Source organism: Oryzias latipes, chromosome 24, assembly GCF_053564925.1.
Source record: "Oryzias latipes strain Hd-rR chromosome 24, Olatipes_Hd-rR_3.1".
Classification (NCBI taxonomy): domain Eukaryota; kingdom Metazoa; phylum Chordata; class Actinopteri; order Beloniformes; family Adrianichthyidae; genus Oryzias; species Oryzias latipes.
The window spans coordinates 1,226,269-1,241,921 of record NC_136260.1 but is presented as its reverse complement, the minus strand read 5'-3'; the positions used below and the strand labels follow the sequence as shown (position 1 = coordinate 1,241,921).

At 46.0% G+C, this 15,653-nt stretch overlaps 1 long non-coding RNA gene and 1 pseudogene across 1 annotated transcript in view; both read left to right on the top strand.

Moving 5' to 3' along the window:
• LOC144990184 (uncharacterized) overlaps nt 1-15,653 on the top strand; it is a 572,443-nt gene that overhangs the window by 427,812 nt on the left and 128,978 nt on the right. The gene's annotated exons all lie outside the window — the stretch shown is intronic.
• Nucleotides 7,698-8,525, top strand: LOC144990210 (uncharacterized; annotated as a pseudogene).

Sequence of the window (15,653 nt, the reverse complement as noted above, 5' to 3'; positions counted from 1 at the left end):
AGGTGTACGCCCATGAAACTTTAAACAATGAGAGAAGACCCTTGTGAGTATCTGCTGTTGTAATTTTATGAACGTCTGACAAAGCACAGAGAAAAGATAGGTCAAAATGTGACAAAAAATGTATTTGTTTATATCTAGGTGGCGCTATGGAGCTCGTCCAAGATTGTCATATCCATGGTTTCAGAATGGAAGCATCATCATCTCCATCGAATTTAAGTGAGATCGTACAAGGAATGTGCACGTGAGAGCAACTTTTGTGTGCATGGCGAGACGCCCAACTTCGCCGCTCTGTCACGACCACACCCCCGCATTGAAAGTTATGGCTTTTTGTCAGAGTAAACTTCAATGGCTTTTTAACAGGTGGATATCATTTTGAGGTGTGTCGGCTCATCCTACTTGGAGCAGTGATGCTCCAAGTCAAACATGTCATTTCCTCTTGCCAGCAGGTGGCGCTACACTTTTTCCAGATTTTTCCACTGCAGATGTGTTCAGAGTCAGACTGCAATCATGCACATAAATTTTGGATCAAATTGGATTATGCATGGCTGAATAATGGCCATTTTTCTTTTCATGGCGTGTTTTCAAAATGACCTCGAATTTTGACGCGCCGCCACGGTCACAAACAACCGTAAAAACTTAAAAGCTTCGCAATTTAACATCGGACATGGGTCTAGTTTACAAAACCAAAGTTTGAAGTCATTATTCATAAATCTCTAGGAGGAGTTCGTTCTAGAACGAGACCTGCAAATGTCCAAAATGCAGCAAAAAAGACATATTGACATCAATATAGCAGACTTCCTGTGCAACTGACAGCTTGGTCCCAAGAGACTTTTTTGTAGGTTTCCATCTGATGGACATTCCTTGAAAAAATCAAGCTTGTATGTCAAAGCATGTGGCGGGGCTCGCCAAAACAAATTTTGTAGGTGGCGCTATCGAGCCATTTTTGTGCACCCATGTCAGTCTCCCATAAAATATAAAATTTTTCGCGACTCCTGATGTGTGTGCGAAATTTGGTGAGTTTTGGGGTATGTTAAAGGCCTCAAAAAGGCGACTGTTCCGTCGGAAGAAAAATAATAATAATAATAATCCGAGTAAATACAATAGGGTCCTTGCACTACGTGCTCGGGCCCTAATAAACCTAACAGATACAATAGGGTCCTTGCACTCCGTGCTCGGGCCCTAATAATAATAATAATAAACATTCGAATTACAATAGGGTCCTTGCACTCCGTGCTCGGGCCCTAATAATAAACCTAACAGATACAATAGGGTCCTTGCACTCCGTGCTCGGGCCCTAATAATAATAATAACTCTAACAGATACAATAGGGTCCTTGCACTCCGTGCTCGGGCCCTAATAATAATAACTCTAACAGATACAATAGGGTCCTTGCACTCCGTGCTCGGGCCCTAATAATAATAATAATAAACATTCGAATTACAATAGGGTCCTTGCACTCCGTGCTCGGGCCCTAATAATAATAACTCTAACAGATACAATAGGGTCCTTGCACTCCGTGCTCGGGCCCTAATAAACCTAACAGATACAATAGGGTCCTTGCACTCCGTGCTCGGGCCCTAATAATAACTCTAACAGATACAATAGGGTCCTTGCACTCCGTGCTCGGGCCCTAATAAACATTCGAATTACAATAGGGTCCTTGCACCCCGTGCTCGGGCCCTAATAACTCTAACAGATACAATAGGGTCCTTGCACTCCGTGCTCGGGCCCTAATAACTCTTACAGATACAATAGGGTCCTTGCACTCCGTGCTCGGGCCCTAATAATAATAAACCTAACAGATACAATAGGGTCCTTAGGGTCCTTGCACTCCGTGCTCGGGCCCTAATAAACCTAACAGATACAATAGGGTCCTTGCACTCCGTGCTCGGGCCCTAATAAACCTAACAGATACAATAGGGTCCTTGCACTCCGTGCTCGGGCCCTAATAATAATAATAACTCTAACAGATACAATAGGGTCCTTGCACTCCGTGCTCGGGCCCTAATAACTCTAACAGATACAATAGGGTCCTTGCACTCCGTGCTCGGGCCCTAATAAACCTAACAGATACAATAGGGTCCTTGCACTCCGTGCTCGGGCCCTAATAATAATAAACCTAACAGATACAATAGGGTCCTTGCACTCCGTGCTCGGGCCCTAATTAAAGCTACAAGTAGCATTTAGCGGGCCCGAGCACGTGCGACCGCCTGGCACGAGCGACCGCCCCATGAGCAACGCCCTGCTCGAGCCATTCTCGTCGTTCTTTCTTGTCCATTCTGGAGCTTCAAGCTAATGTCAATAGGAAAGCAGCCTGTGGGGGGTGTGGGGGGGGGGGGGTACTGTAATCTGTTGCCTTAAGACTTTTGAATATAGCATGAACGAGTGAGTGAATGAGCAACGCCCTGCTCGAGCCGTTTTGTGTCGTTCTTCCTTCTGCATTCTGGACCTGTAAGCCACATTTAACATGACAGCAGCCTGTCGGCGAAAGGTGGGGGGGGGTGGGGGGGGGGGGGGGCTGTAATCTGTTTCCTTTAAGGACTGATATTTTTGCATATATTGTGAAAAAAAAATTCAAACGAAGCTTTGTTTAGTCCTGCTCATTTTCTCATCCAGAAGGCCTTTTCAGATTAAAAAGTTGTCAATCAAGCAATGATGATAATCATTAACACTGTACCTAAAGATGTGAAAAATAGAAGTGATCTAATTTCCACTACAATGTCTAGACATGTGTCAGCTATGTTTGATAACTTGGCCGATCAGGTGGACCCGGATCTTGCAAAGCGCATGTTGTTTTGCATCCAGTTTGAAGAATCTCTAGACAGCAGCAGTGCAGCGCAGCTGTGTGTTTGTTTGTTTTTTTGTTTTTCTTTACATCAAGAGAAGAACTCTTGACAGAACTGCCCTTACAAACAAATATAGGAGGAGTTGAAATGTATTACACGGTAAAGAAGTTTTTGTGCAGAAAAAGGTACCATTAGAAAAGCTGGTAGCAGTGACTGCAGACGGGGCTCCTGCTATGATCAATAGACAAACAGGTTTCATCACTCACTGTAAAGCTGACCCAGACTTTCCAAAATGTCTGCATTACTGCTGCTTCATTCACCAGTAGGCCTTAAGTGTAAAAGTGATTGGCTCTGGACACTAAGTTGGAGATATGTAGGAGGCATCTCATTCTGAAATTTCAGCCTCGTGATACAAACGGCTGATTTTTTATGAATTTTTAATTATCTGACTACAACGCAATCAACCACTTCCTGTTTGGCGGTGGCTTGCGCAGGCACGGTCAGGTGTATACCCATGAAACTCTAAACGATGAGAGAAGACCCTTCTGAGTATCTCCTGTTGTAATTTTATGAACATCGGACAAAGCACAGAGAAAAAAAAGGGCATAATGTGCCCCATGCAATAACTAGGTGGCGCTATAGAGCTCGTCCAAAGTTGTCATATCCATGGGTTCAGAATGGAAGCTTCATCATGTCCATTGAATTTCAGTGAGATTGGACAAGGAATGTGCACGTGAGAGCAACATTTATGCATGGCGAGACGCCCAACTCTTTGACTTGGTGTATAGTGCAATTAAGAATAAGTTAAAAATTAAGTTAACAACAACAACACACTATATACAGTAGAGTAAGGTGAAGTAAAGTGGGAGCACAGGTGGGCTGGGATGGTGGGGCCTGTAAGTGTCACCGACAGTCCTTTGGTGGGCGGGGGGAGGGTCAGCTGGGGTAGTTGGGGTACTGTTCAGCAGGCTGACTGCAGTGGGGAAGAAGCTGTTTTTGTGGCGCGAGGTCCTGGTCCTGATGGACCGGAGCCTCTTGCCAGAAGGGAGGGGCCGAAAGAGATTATGTCCTGGATGAGATGGGTCCGCTACAATCCTGGCTGCCCGCCTCCAGCTCCTGGAGAGACGGGAGGTGGCAGCCGATCACCTTCTCTCCTGAGTGGATGACGCGTTGCAGCTTGGCCTTGTCTCTGGCCGTGGCCGCAGCGAACCAGACTGTGATGGAGGACGTGAGGGTGGATTCGATGATGGCATCGTAGAAGTCTACCAGCATCTTTTCAGGGAGGTGAAACTTCTTCAGCTGCCTCAGGAAGTACATCCTCTGCTGGACCTTCTTAGTGATGGAGCTGATGTTCTGCTCCCACTTGAGGTCCTGGCTGATGATGGTTCCCAGGAAGCAGAAAGACTCCACAGAGGTCACCGGGGAGTCACAGAGGATGACAGGGGGGAGGGGGGCTGGGGCCTTCCTCAAGTCCACTGTCATCTCCACTGTCTTCAGAGCATTAAGCTCCAGGTTGTTAGCGCTGCACTATGACACCAGCCTGGCTATTTCACTCCTGTAGGCCGACTCATCTCCGTCAGAGATGAGGCCGATGAGTGTGGTGTCGTCAGCAAACTTCAGGAGTTTGACAGACAGGTGACCAGCTGTGCAGCTGTTTGTGTACAGGGAGAGTAACAGGGGTGAAAGGACACAGCCCTGGGGGGATCCGATGCTTGTGGTCCGAGTATCTGAGACAAGCTTTCCCAGCCTCACATACTGCTGTCTGTCCGTCAGGAAGTCTGTGATCCACCTGCAGGTGGACTCAGGCACATTCATCTGGGAGAGTTTTTAATACTAAAGATGTATGAAAGACATACCGAAAAAATATGTCTTTCAGTGTTTAACTGGCTGTCTTTGGATTATGCATGCCTGAGTAATGGCCATTCTTACTCTTCATCTCTCTGTTCACTGCTTGCTAATTTACATAGAAGCAGGGGTCCCAGCAGGAGGGGGCGGGGTTGTAACACGACTCCTTCAGCAGAGCCAGGCTGAGAGAGGCTTTGACATGTAAGATGTTAGATGTTAGAATGCCAGATGTTAGAATGACCAGTTCATTTTATATCTATGAAAATATTCAGGGAGCTATGGGACATGTTCAGCTATAGGTCTGTGAAAATTGGTGTCGATTGTTGAAACATAAGTTACCATAAAAAATGTTTGTTTGGAGTCTAGACAGATTTAACACAGGTTTTTGGATGAAAAAGGATTTTTTATAAATCATCTGTTACACTTTTAAGTCTGAAAAAAATATGGAAGGCAGCAAACACAGATCCCTACCGTTTTTAATTTTTTTGTTCTGATATTTGAAAGATAAGTTATGCAAAAAAATAGGTGTTTGCAGTTTTGCCTAAAAAGACGTTTTCGGACCTTTTTGGATGAAATGTTGTCTAAAAGTTCACCTGTAACTTCAATCATTCTGAATTTTTTTAGGAAGCAGTAGCACATAAATGCCTATGAAAGTTGAATTCTTGGTGCTGATAACCTAAACAGAAGTTATTATAATAATAGTTGTTTAGTCCAAAATTTCATTAAAAAAATCAAGTGATGAAGTTTCTCGTACACCCTATAGTGTTACATATCAAAGCTAGAAATTAATAAAGGCATCTTATTCTGAAATCTCAGCTTCCTGAGACAAACGGATGATTTTTAATAAATTTCTATTATTTGGGTGCACATAATCGACCACTTCCGGTTACGCAGGCACCGTCAGATGTACACCCATGAAACTTTACATGATGAGAGAGGACCCTTCTGAGTATCTCCAGTTTTAATTTCATGCACATCGGACAAAGCACAGAGAAAATACAGGGCAGAATGTACCCCATGCAATAACTAGGTGGCGCTATAGAGCTCGTCCAAAGTTGTCATATACATGGGTTCAGAATGGAAGCTTCATCAAATATATTTAATTTGAGGGAGATTGGAGAAGGAATGTGTACGTGAGAGCAACATTTGTGTATGGCGAGACGCCCGACTTCACCGCTCTGTCACGATTACACCCCCGCTTGCACTCCGTGCTCGGGCCCTAATAAACCTAACAGATACAATAGGGTCCTTGCACTCCGTGCTCTGGCCCTAATAATAATAAACCTAACAGATACAATAGGGTCCTTGCACTCCGTGCTCGGGCCCTAATAATCCTAACAGATACAAAAGGGTCCTTGCACTCCGTGCTCGGGCCCTAATAATAAACATTCGAATTACAATAGGGTCCTTGCACTCCGTGCTCGGGCCCTAATAATCCGAGTAAATTAATCCGAGTAAATACAATAGGGTCCTTGCACTACGTGCTCGGGCCCTAATAATAAACCTAACAGATACAATAGGGTCCTTGCACTCCGTGCTCGGGCCCTAATAATAAACATTCGAATTACAATAGGGTCCTTGCACTCCGTGCTCGGACCCTAATAAACCTAACAGATACAATAGGGTCCTTGCACTCCGTGCTCGGGCCCTAATTAACTCAGTAGGGGTGGGGTTATATAAATTCGCTTCTTCCCACTCATTTTCAAGCAATAAATCAAGCTCTACTAGACTTTAGTTAATGATCACTGTTTTAAATTAAGCATATGTTATTTAAGTGACTTTTATTTCTGTTTTTTTAATCTATGCATTTTATCATTTCTATAATGAGTTTGACAAATCTGTGTAAATTCTTTATTGCTTCGACTACAATGCTTGAAATAAATCAATAAATCAAATCAAATGTGTCACTGAGTGTATACGGTGAAACCTCAAATGTCTGCGGACAGACTGCGGGGGGTTAATGGCTGCCATTAACCCTTACTTAACCAATTGGTTTAATAGTTATACACTTATAAGAAATTATGACGTTCTGTTTTTTGACCATTCCTGCTTGTCATATTTCTGTTTTCCTTTTAGACTTGAACAGAAAGACCATCAGACGTTGAATGCGCTTAAGCAACTACTTCGGACAACTCCAGGCCATGCAGGTAATATTTCAAAATGATGTTCACATCACTTGTAATAAATGTAACAAAAAAGAAATAAATATCAACCTACATCCTTGAGATAGTAGAAATTAGGTGAAAAGCATATAGATGACCTTTTTGTTTTTTGTTCTGTTTTCCTGAGCATGGCACCTTATGATTGCTAATTTGGACCAAACTGATCAAAATTATGTTTAACTTGTCACAAAATTTCTTTGTGTGGCAGTTTGGTTTAATTTTTAAATTTTAAATTTTATGTTTCTGGTGCTACATCATGAGATGGATTGATGTGGAAAAGTGGAGATGAGCTGATCGAATCTGGGGGGGGGGGTTGGCGAAGGGCCCTGCACGGGGGGAGGTCCAGCGGCGCTGGATGGGCGGCCCATCTAAACCTGGGGCTGGGATAAACCCTTCCGTGGCTCTGGGACGTGGCGAGGCAACCCCCTTGGGACCCCCGGTAGCTCCGGGTGTCATCCGCTGGGGCTGCGGGGTCTGGGGGTGGGGGTCTGGGAGCTTGTCGGCCCTGTCCTGTGGGGGGGGGGCTTTCTGGTGTGGGGGGGACACTATCGGTATGGGACCTTGGGGGTTTGACGGGTCGGGGTCTCCGCTGAGGCAATTGGCAATTGCCCCGGCCAGTTGGCTGCCTCGGTCCCGTCGAGGCCTGACCAGAGCTCTCCCAGCTCGGGGGGTGGGGGGGGTTCTGGCTCCTCTCTCTCTGTGTGGGGTGGGTGGTGCAGGGCCTGGGGTGTTGGTGCCTCAGGGGGTGGGACCCCTGGGCTGGGGGGAACCTGGGCCCTATGATGGGAGGGGGCTGGGGGACGGATGTTTGACCACCAGGGGACAGTCTACCAGCTGTCCCCAACTTACCCCCTTCCTCATATAATCTCATTTTAGGGTGAGGGGGTGGGGGGTTTAGCCTGCGATGCACCTTGGGCGGGGTTTTAGCTTATGTGCTGAAAGACAAGTAAAAGGAGCGCGTCATAGAAACCTTACAGTGACAGACAGCAGTTCTCACAAGCAGAATAATGATGTCATTAAATGTGGTTTATTAAACATTCGATCCATTTCCTCCAAGTCCCTCTTAGTCAATGAATTAATCACTGATAACAACCTCAGTCTTCTAGCCTTAACAGAAACTTGGCTCCAACAGGATGACGATGTTAGATTGAATGAAGCAACCCCCCCCCCCCCCCCCACTTATGCTAACTATCAGAAATCCAGGATTTCAGGGAGAGGAGGTGGTGTGGCAGTAATATCACAGTCTAGCTTACTTCTCAGCCCTAAAGTTAAAAATGCTTATAATTCATTTGAAAGAATCGTATTGTCTATAAATCACCCTAACAGGAAGACACGAAAACCTGTTTTATTCATAATTATTTATCGCCCCCCCCCGGCCCATATTCAGAATTTTTAACTGAGTTTTCCGACTTCCTATCAACTATTGTCTTAGATTCTGCTCAAACTATAATAATAGGGGATTTTAATATTCATCTTGATGACCACAGTGACTGTTTAGGAAATGCTTTTGCAGCTTTATTAGATGATGTTGTACGTAAAAATAGAGATCAGCCAGCTGAGTGTCCTGCCTCTTAACCCCATCATTTCTGATCACTTTCTGATTACCTTCCAGTTTACATTAGAACATCCTTCTGCCCCAATGAGTAAGAAACAGCTTAGAAGAACTTTAACTGACCGTTCTGTGTCTGAGTTTAAACACACAGTTCAGCCAGTACTTAGTGATATTCTGAGAAAATACTCTGAGTCCAGCTCCCATAGCATCAATCCTAGTATAAATTACCAGTTTGTTAATGATGCCTTACAAGCCCTAAGGAGTACACTTGATGTTGTTGCCCCCTTGAAACCTAAGTTCGTTAGACAAAACCTAGTAGCACTGTGGTTTAACGCTGAAACACATTCTCTTAAACAAGTAACTCGTAAGTTGGAAAGAGAATGGCGCCGCTCCGGTTCAGAGCAGTCTCTGGATACCTGGAAACATAGCCTATTAAATTATAAAAAAGCTCTGCGTAGAGCTAGAAGCCAGTACTATTCAACCTTAATATCAGAGAATGGAAATAATCCAAGATTTCTTTTTAGCACTATTGCTAAATTAACTTGCAGTCAGTGCTCAGTAGAACCACATGGTCCTGTTTCTCTCAGCTCTGATGATTTTCTTACATTTTTTGAAAGTAAAATCTCAAATATTAGACATAAGTTAAATCAAGTTATTCCTACTATCAGCCCAGAACAGGCTGAAGCGGTAGAAGTGAGAAAACAAAAATGTTGCACACCACGCAATTAAATGTTAGAATATGGAACTTAAGTAGTGCTGGCAACTAAGGGCATATCACCTTTAGTAGTGCAATTCTAAAGAAAATGCTACGTTTTCTTGACCATTTGTCCGTTTCACACCAAAAGACTGGCATCACAAAGCAATTCTGTATTGAGAACATTCACAGTTGCAATAAACTTCAAAATTAAGACGGTTGAACCATGTATCAAGACAAAAAACAAGTGCATTGTCAGGTATAGTTCTTAAAAGTAAAAACTGTTAAGTACTAATGCAAATATACCTGAGTGGAAAAATATCCTCCTAAAGAATTGTAAACAAATAAAAACAAAACTGTTTTCTTCTTATTCTTGTTATTAAAATCTAAAGCTATTCAATCATAGAATCAAACATTGCACAAAATGCATATAACAATGGAAAACAAGTACTACTGGTAGGTGAGGACAAAACACCCTCTGTGGTGAATGTCTGAAGACACTGCTCACTGTCCGTGGCCTCTGATCTTGTCACTGAAAGAGTCTGTTTTTCAGAGCACGAACCTTGTTGGAAAGTTCTCCTTCGTTCAGTTCCATTATTATCTTTTGAAGTACCTCAAACGTGTAACAGAGGTTTTGCGGATAGCTGAGGTTGAGGGCATACATCAATCCAAACAGCATGGCGACAGCCATTGCCACATTTTCCAGGTTCTGTAGCACCTTGATGTGTCATGATTACAGAACCTTAGAGACCCAGATGCTGGAACCCAGAAGAAAACACAGGAGCAAGCTGGTGTGGTAAGTAATAAGATTTAATTGTCAGCAAGGTTAGGGAGTGAGCAGTTTCCGTGTGGTCCACAATACGAGAGACTGGATTCTGTGGCGTCACTGGTGGATCCCTCCGTAGGGCGGCGTTGGTGGAGATCTGTGGAGTTGGATGATCGGCAGAGGCTCGTGGTGAGACCGGAGTAGCAGACTGAGTGAGGTTTCCAGACACCGGCTGATTCAGGATTTCCTGGAGACAGGTAAGGAGATACATTAGGTGCAGGCTTGGAACAAGGTAGCTTGACAAGAACTAGACATAAGACCAAAATGAGCACCATAAGGGGCAACGGACTGGCGATGAATACTGGTCCAGGAGCTCCTTAAGTAGATAGGCGGTGATGATGAGTTGAGTGGTGGCAGCTGGGCTGAATTAGGGAACCAAGCGGAGAGGAGAGGGGGAGGAGTCTGACAGAGGCACCATGACAGTACCCCCCCTCAACGACCGCCTCCAGGCGGTCAAGGGCGGCGATCTGGGTGGGCCCGGTAGAAGTCCTCTGTGAGCGAGGGGTCCAAAATGAGCGAACGAGAGATCCAGGAGCACTCCTCCGGCCCGTAGCCCACCCAGTCGACCAGAAACTGGAATCCGCGACCCCGACGACGAACATCCAAGATCCGGCTGACGTCGTATGCCGGGGCGCCGTCGATGACCCGGGCGGGTGGTGGGGAAGTGGACGGCGGGCACAGAGGACTGTCCTGGACTGGCTTGATCTGTGAGACATGAAACGACGGGTGTATCTTAAGGGCTTTGGGAAGACGGAGTCGGACGCAGGTGGGATTGATGAGTTTTTCGATGGCATATGGACCGATGAAACGTGGAACCAGTTTCTTGGAGGTGGCTTGGATGGGGATGTTGCGTGTGGAGAGCCAAACCCTTTGGCCAGGTTGGTAATCGGGTCCCACCACCCTGTGACGATTGGCAATGCGGCAGTTGCTCTCCTTGGTGCGGAGGAGAGCAGCCTTCGTCTGAGTCCAGATGCGTTGGCACCGCTTGATGTGATGTTGGACGGAAAACACTGCCAAGTCCAGTTCCTGTGACGGAAACAGAGGTGGTGAGTACCCGAGGGCCGCCTCAAAAGGGGAGATCCCAGTAGCAGCGGACGGATGAGTATTATGGGCATACTCAATCCACACGAGGTATTGGGACCAGTCCTGCTGATTCTGTGCCGCCAGGCAGCGGAGTGCTGCCTCCAGTTCCTGGTTCGCTCTCTCCGCTTGGCCGTTGGACTGGGGGTGATATCCAGACGTGAGGCTGACCGTGGCCCCCAAGGCCGTGCAGAAGGCTTTCCAGACCTGGGAAATGAACTGGGGACCACGGTCAGAGACAATGTCCATGGGGATGCCGTGATGACGAATAACATGATTGACCATAATCAGCGGTTTCAGTGACGGTGGGCAATTTAGGAAGTGAAATGAAATGGGCCATTTTGGAAAACCGGTCGACAACCGTGAGGATGACGGTGTTACCTTTGGATGGGGGTAACTCGGTGACGAAGTCCATAGCTAGATGGGACCAGGGTCGGTTTGGCGTGGGGAGAAGATGGAGTAACCATGCAGGGGCCGAGGAGGACGTCTTAGATCGGGCACAGGTGGTACACGCCGAGATGTACTCGCGTACGTCTTTCTCCATCGACGGCCAAAAAAACCTCTTGCGAAGGAGGTTGATGGTCCCATGAACTCCACCATGGCACGCCACACGAGAAGTGTGTCCCCAGGCAATAACTTCTGGACGGAGGGGAGTAGGCACAAACAATGTTCCCCTGGGTACTGGAGGATGGTTATCGTCCCCAGTCTGGGCCTGAAGTACCTTAGTTTCGACGTCCCAGGTGACAATACCGATGATGCATGAAGACGGAATGATGGCTGAGGGAGTGTTCTCCGAAGGACTGTATTTCCGAGAGAGGGCGTCGGGCTTGACTTTGCGGGAGCCAGGTCTGTAGGTGATGATGAAATGAAAGCGGTCAAAGAAAAGACACCAACGAGCTTGCCTGGAGTTGAGTCTTTTAGCCGAGCGGAGGTAAGCCAGGTTTTTATGATCTGTCCACACGATGAATGGCTGTTCGGCTCCCTCCAACCAGTGACGCCACTCTTCCAAAGCTAACTTGATAGCTTGGAGCTCCCGGTTTCCAACGTCATAGTTCTGCTCTGAAGGGGACAGTTTACGGGAGAAGAAAGCACAAGGTTTCAACTTGCCAGAGCCTTCCTCCTTCTGGGAGAGAACTGCTCCTACCCCAGAGTCAGAGGCGTCCACCTTGACTACGAACTGATGTGAGGGGTCCGGTTGGATGAGGATAGGAGCAGATACAAAGAGATTCTTTAATTTGTCAAAGGCTTGTTGAGCTACCAGACAAAAGGGTGTTTGAAGTGTTTGGAGGTGAGGCGTGTCAGAGGTGTGGCAATGCTGCTGTAGTTGCGTATGAATCGCCTGTAGAAGTTAGCAAAGCCTGCTGTAGCTTCTTACAACTGTCCGGAGGGTCCCAATCAGTAACGGCCTCAATTTTCGAGGGGTCCATACGAATACAGCCAGCCTCGATGATGTAGCCAAGAAACTGTAGGGGGGAGGTGTGGAATTCGCACTTTTCATGTTTTACATAGAGTTGGTTTTCTAGTAGTCTTTCTAGTACCAAACGGACGTGGTGTTCGTGTTGAGTCTGATCGCAGGAATAAACGAGGATATCATCGAGGTAGAAGAAAACAAACCGGTTAATGAAGTCGCGAAGGACGTCGTTGACCAACCTTTGGAAAACTGCCGGGGCATTGGTGAGGCCAAAGGGCATGACTAAATACTCATAATGCCCTAGTGGAGTGTTAAAGGCAGTTTTCCATTCATCGCCGTCCTTAACGCGGACTAAATGATAGGCATTACAGAGATCTAACTTGGTGAAAATTCTGGCCTTTTGGACGGAATCAAAAACCGAGGTGATTAATGGTAGGGAATATTTATCCTTTATGGTGATTTGATTCAGTTCCCGGTAGTCAATGCAGGGTCTGAGTGATTTATCCTTTTTCTCTAAAAAAAAGAATCCGGCTCCCACAGGGGAGGAGGATGGTCGAATGTGCCCCAGGGAGAGGGCCTCCTGGATGTACTCTTCCATTGCTTTTTTCTCAGGACCGGATAAGTTAAACAAATGGCCCTTGGGTAAAGGGGCGCCTGGCAGTAAATTAATAGCACAATCATATGGTCTATGGGGGGGACGAGCACTGGCTTTAGTTTTGCTGAAAACGGCCTTTAAATCATGATAACAGTGAGGAATGCCGGACAAATCAACCTGACTAGGGCACTTGGCGCTATGGGGGGTTACAGTGGGAAGGGAAGACAGTAGACAGTTTGCAAGACAATACGGGCTCCATTTGATGACTGATCCTTGGGACCAATCAAACTGTGGGTTATGTAACTTGAGCCATGAAAACCCAAGTATAATGTGAGTGTGGGATGACTGAGTGACGAGAAAACGGATGGACTCACGATGATTGCCTGATGAAACGAGCATGATGGGTTTGGTGCGATGAGTGATGCGGGATAAGTGCTGGCCACCCAACCCGGAGGCTTCAATAAGTCTATCCAGAGGTTCTGTGGGTATAGACAGATTATCAACAAGCTGCTGGTCAATAAGGCTCTGTTCTGCCCCGGAGTCGACTAGGGCACGTGAATCGTGAACATGAAGACCTAAACAAAGCTTGACAGGGACGAATAAAAATCTTTACCAGAATGATTCATGTTAGTTACTGCTTGCGGCCGGTCATCTGGCGAGGGGCCCGGGGGCTTAGAACGAAGCGAGCAGGGGGAGACCAAATGACCCTTATTACCGCAATAAAAACAGGATCCCTCATCCCGTCGTCTGCGACGTTCTTCCTCTGATAATTTAGAATGTCCGACTTTCATGGACTCGTCCGGAGATTTAGGAGCAGCGGGGGTGTCGGAGCGCTGGACGTGATTAGCAGAAGAACGAAGGAGTTTGGGGGTACGTTCGTTTTGTCGCTCCCGCAGCCTGATGTCAGAACGGAGCGCCGCGGAGATTAATTCTTCGAAGGTGTTAGCTTCGGGTTGAGAGCAACGGTGATCCTTGATTTGTTCGTTGAGTGGTTGGTAAAAGATCACTTTCAGGGGTAGATCGGGCCAGCCAGCCTCTACCGCCAGAATTCGGAAATCTATAATGTGATCGCTAACCGGTCTGTTACGTTGTTTGAGTAACCGCCGGGTAGCTTCCTCCTGCTTGCGTGGTTGGTCGAAAACTTGGCGAAACTCGCAGAGGAAACGTTCATACGTGATTTGGCTGATGGGGTTGGCGGAAAGGTAAGCTTGGGCCCACTGTTAATGATTAGTGTAATTTTACTGAGGTCCAACTGATAATAACGAGGGGTTTGTTGACAAATCAGTTGGCTCTGCAGTAAAAATCCTCCGCAGGCTTCCACGTCCCCGGAGAAAGGTTCCGGTTGCAGCCGGATGTTTTCTGAGGCGGCGAATGATTCGGAGGCGGAAGCAGCGGTATTGCCGGAAAATGGTAGAGAAGATCCTGGAGCAGAATTAGCATGGAGTTTGGTTTGCTCAGTAATTGTTTGTGTGGTACCTTTCATTTGTGATAACAAATCCTCTTGAACGGTAGTGATCCGAGTGATGGCGCTGTACAGGAGTTCCAAAAATAATCCTTGTTGGGTGACAGTCTGACGAAGATCTTCCGGGTCAGCTGGGTCGGGGTAATGGCCAGTCCGTTCTGTCATGATTACAGTTGGATGATCAGCAGAGGCTCGTGGTGAGACCGGAGTAGCAGACTGAGTGAGGTTTCCAGACACCGGCTGATTCAGGCGACCACTCGTGGTTTGGGATTTCCTGAAGACAGGTAAGGAGATACATTAGGTGCAGGCTTGGAACAAGGTAGCTTAACAAGAACTAGATGTAAGACCAAAATGAGCACCATAAGGGGCAACGGACTGGCGATGAATACTGGTCCAGGAGCTCCTTAAGTAGGTTGGTAAGTAGGTTAATAAATACAGGAAGACGTACACTTCCTTTAAAGCCGCGTTGCACTGCCGCTTGCGCATTGTCTACGGATGAAAACTGTCCATTCACAATGTGGAAAAAACAAAGATTGTAGGTGGTGGCAGTGCGACACGGCCTTAAGCAGTTGGAAAGAAAATGAAGGACTGTAAAAGAACATTTTGTGAAGTCCAGCATATAAGAAATTTATTAGCTAAACAAAAGATATACATACCTCATATTCCTGGACCAAGTTTTCTGGATCTTCACCCATGTAAATGCAGACTCCTTTAATAATGGACTCTCATCCGGCATCTAGATCATTACACTGGAAAAGAAAATATCTTTATTATTCACCTCTAGAAAGACAGACTCCAATGAAAATTTTGTTTTGGGTGTTTTTAACATGTTCTCACATCATTTTTATGATGGAGGACAATTATTAAATATTTTAAGATTAAAAACTGCATTTTTTAGTATTTCTTCATTGAAATCGTGATGATCAGGAACAGATAAAAACCAGCAGTTTAAAAAAGCCCAGGTTTGTGATGCATCAACTGAAACGTTTGAACCAAAGTCTCTGTTACAATTCTGATGCATCCACTTGAAAATCATAAAAATAGATGCGTTGTTTTCCTCATCCTAGCTGGCATCTGGCTCAAAACTGTACAACTCAATACCTCCACTATTGCATGCCGTTTTTTTAGCTGTGCTAATGTGAGTTTAAGCTTGTGAAGTGCTATAAGCTAGCGGGAGTGACTGTAAACAAAGGGTTGAAGGGAAATAAGAGAAAGCGAATTCTCGTGCCAACAGTCCAGC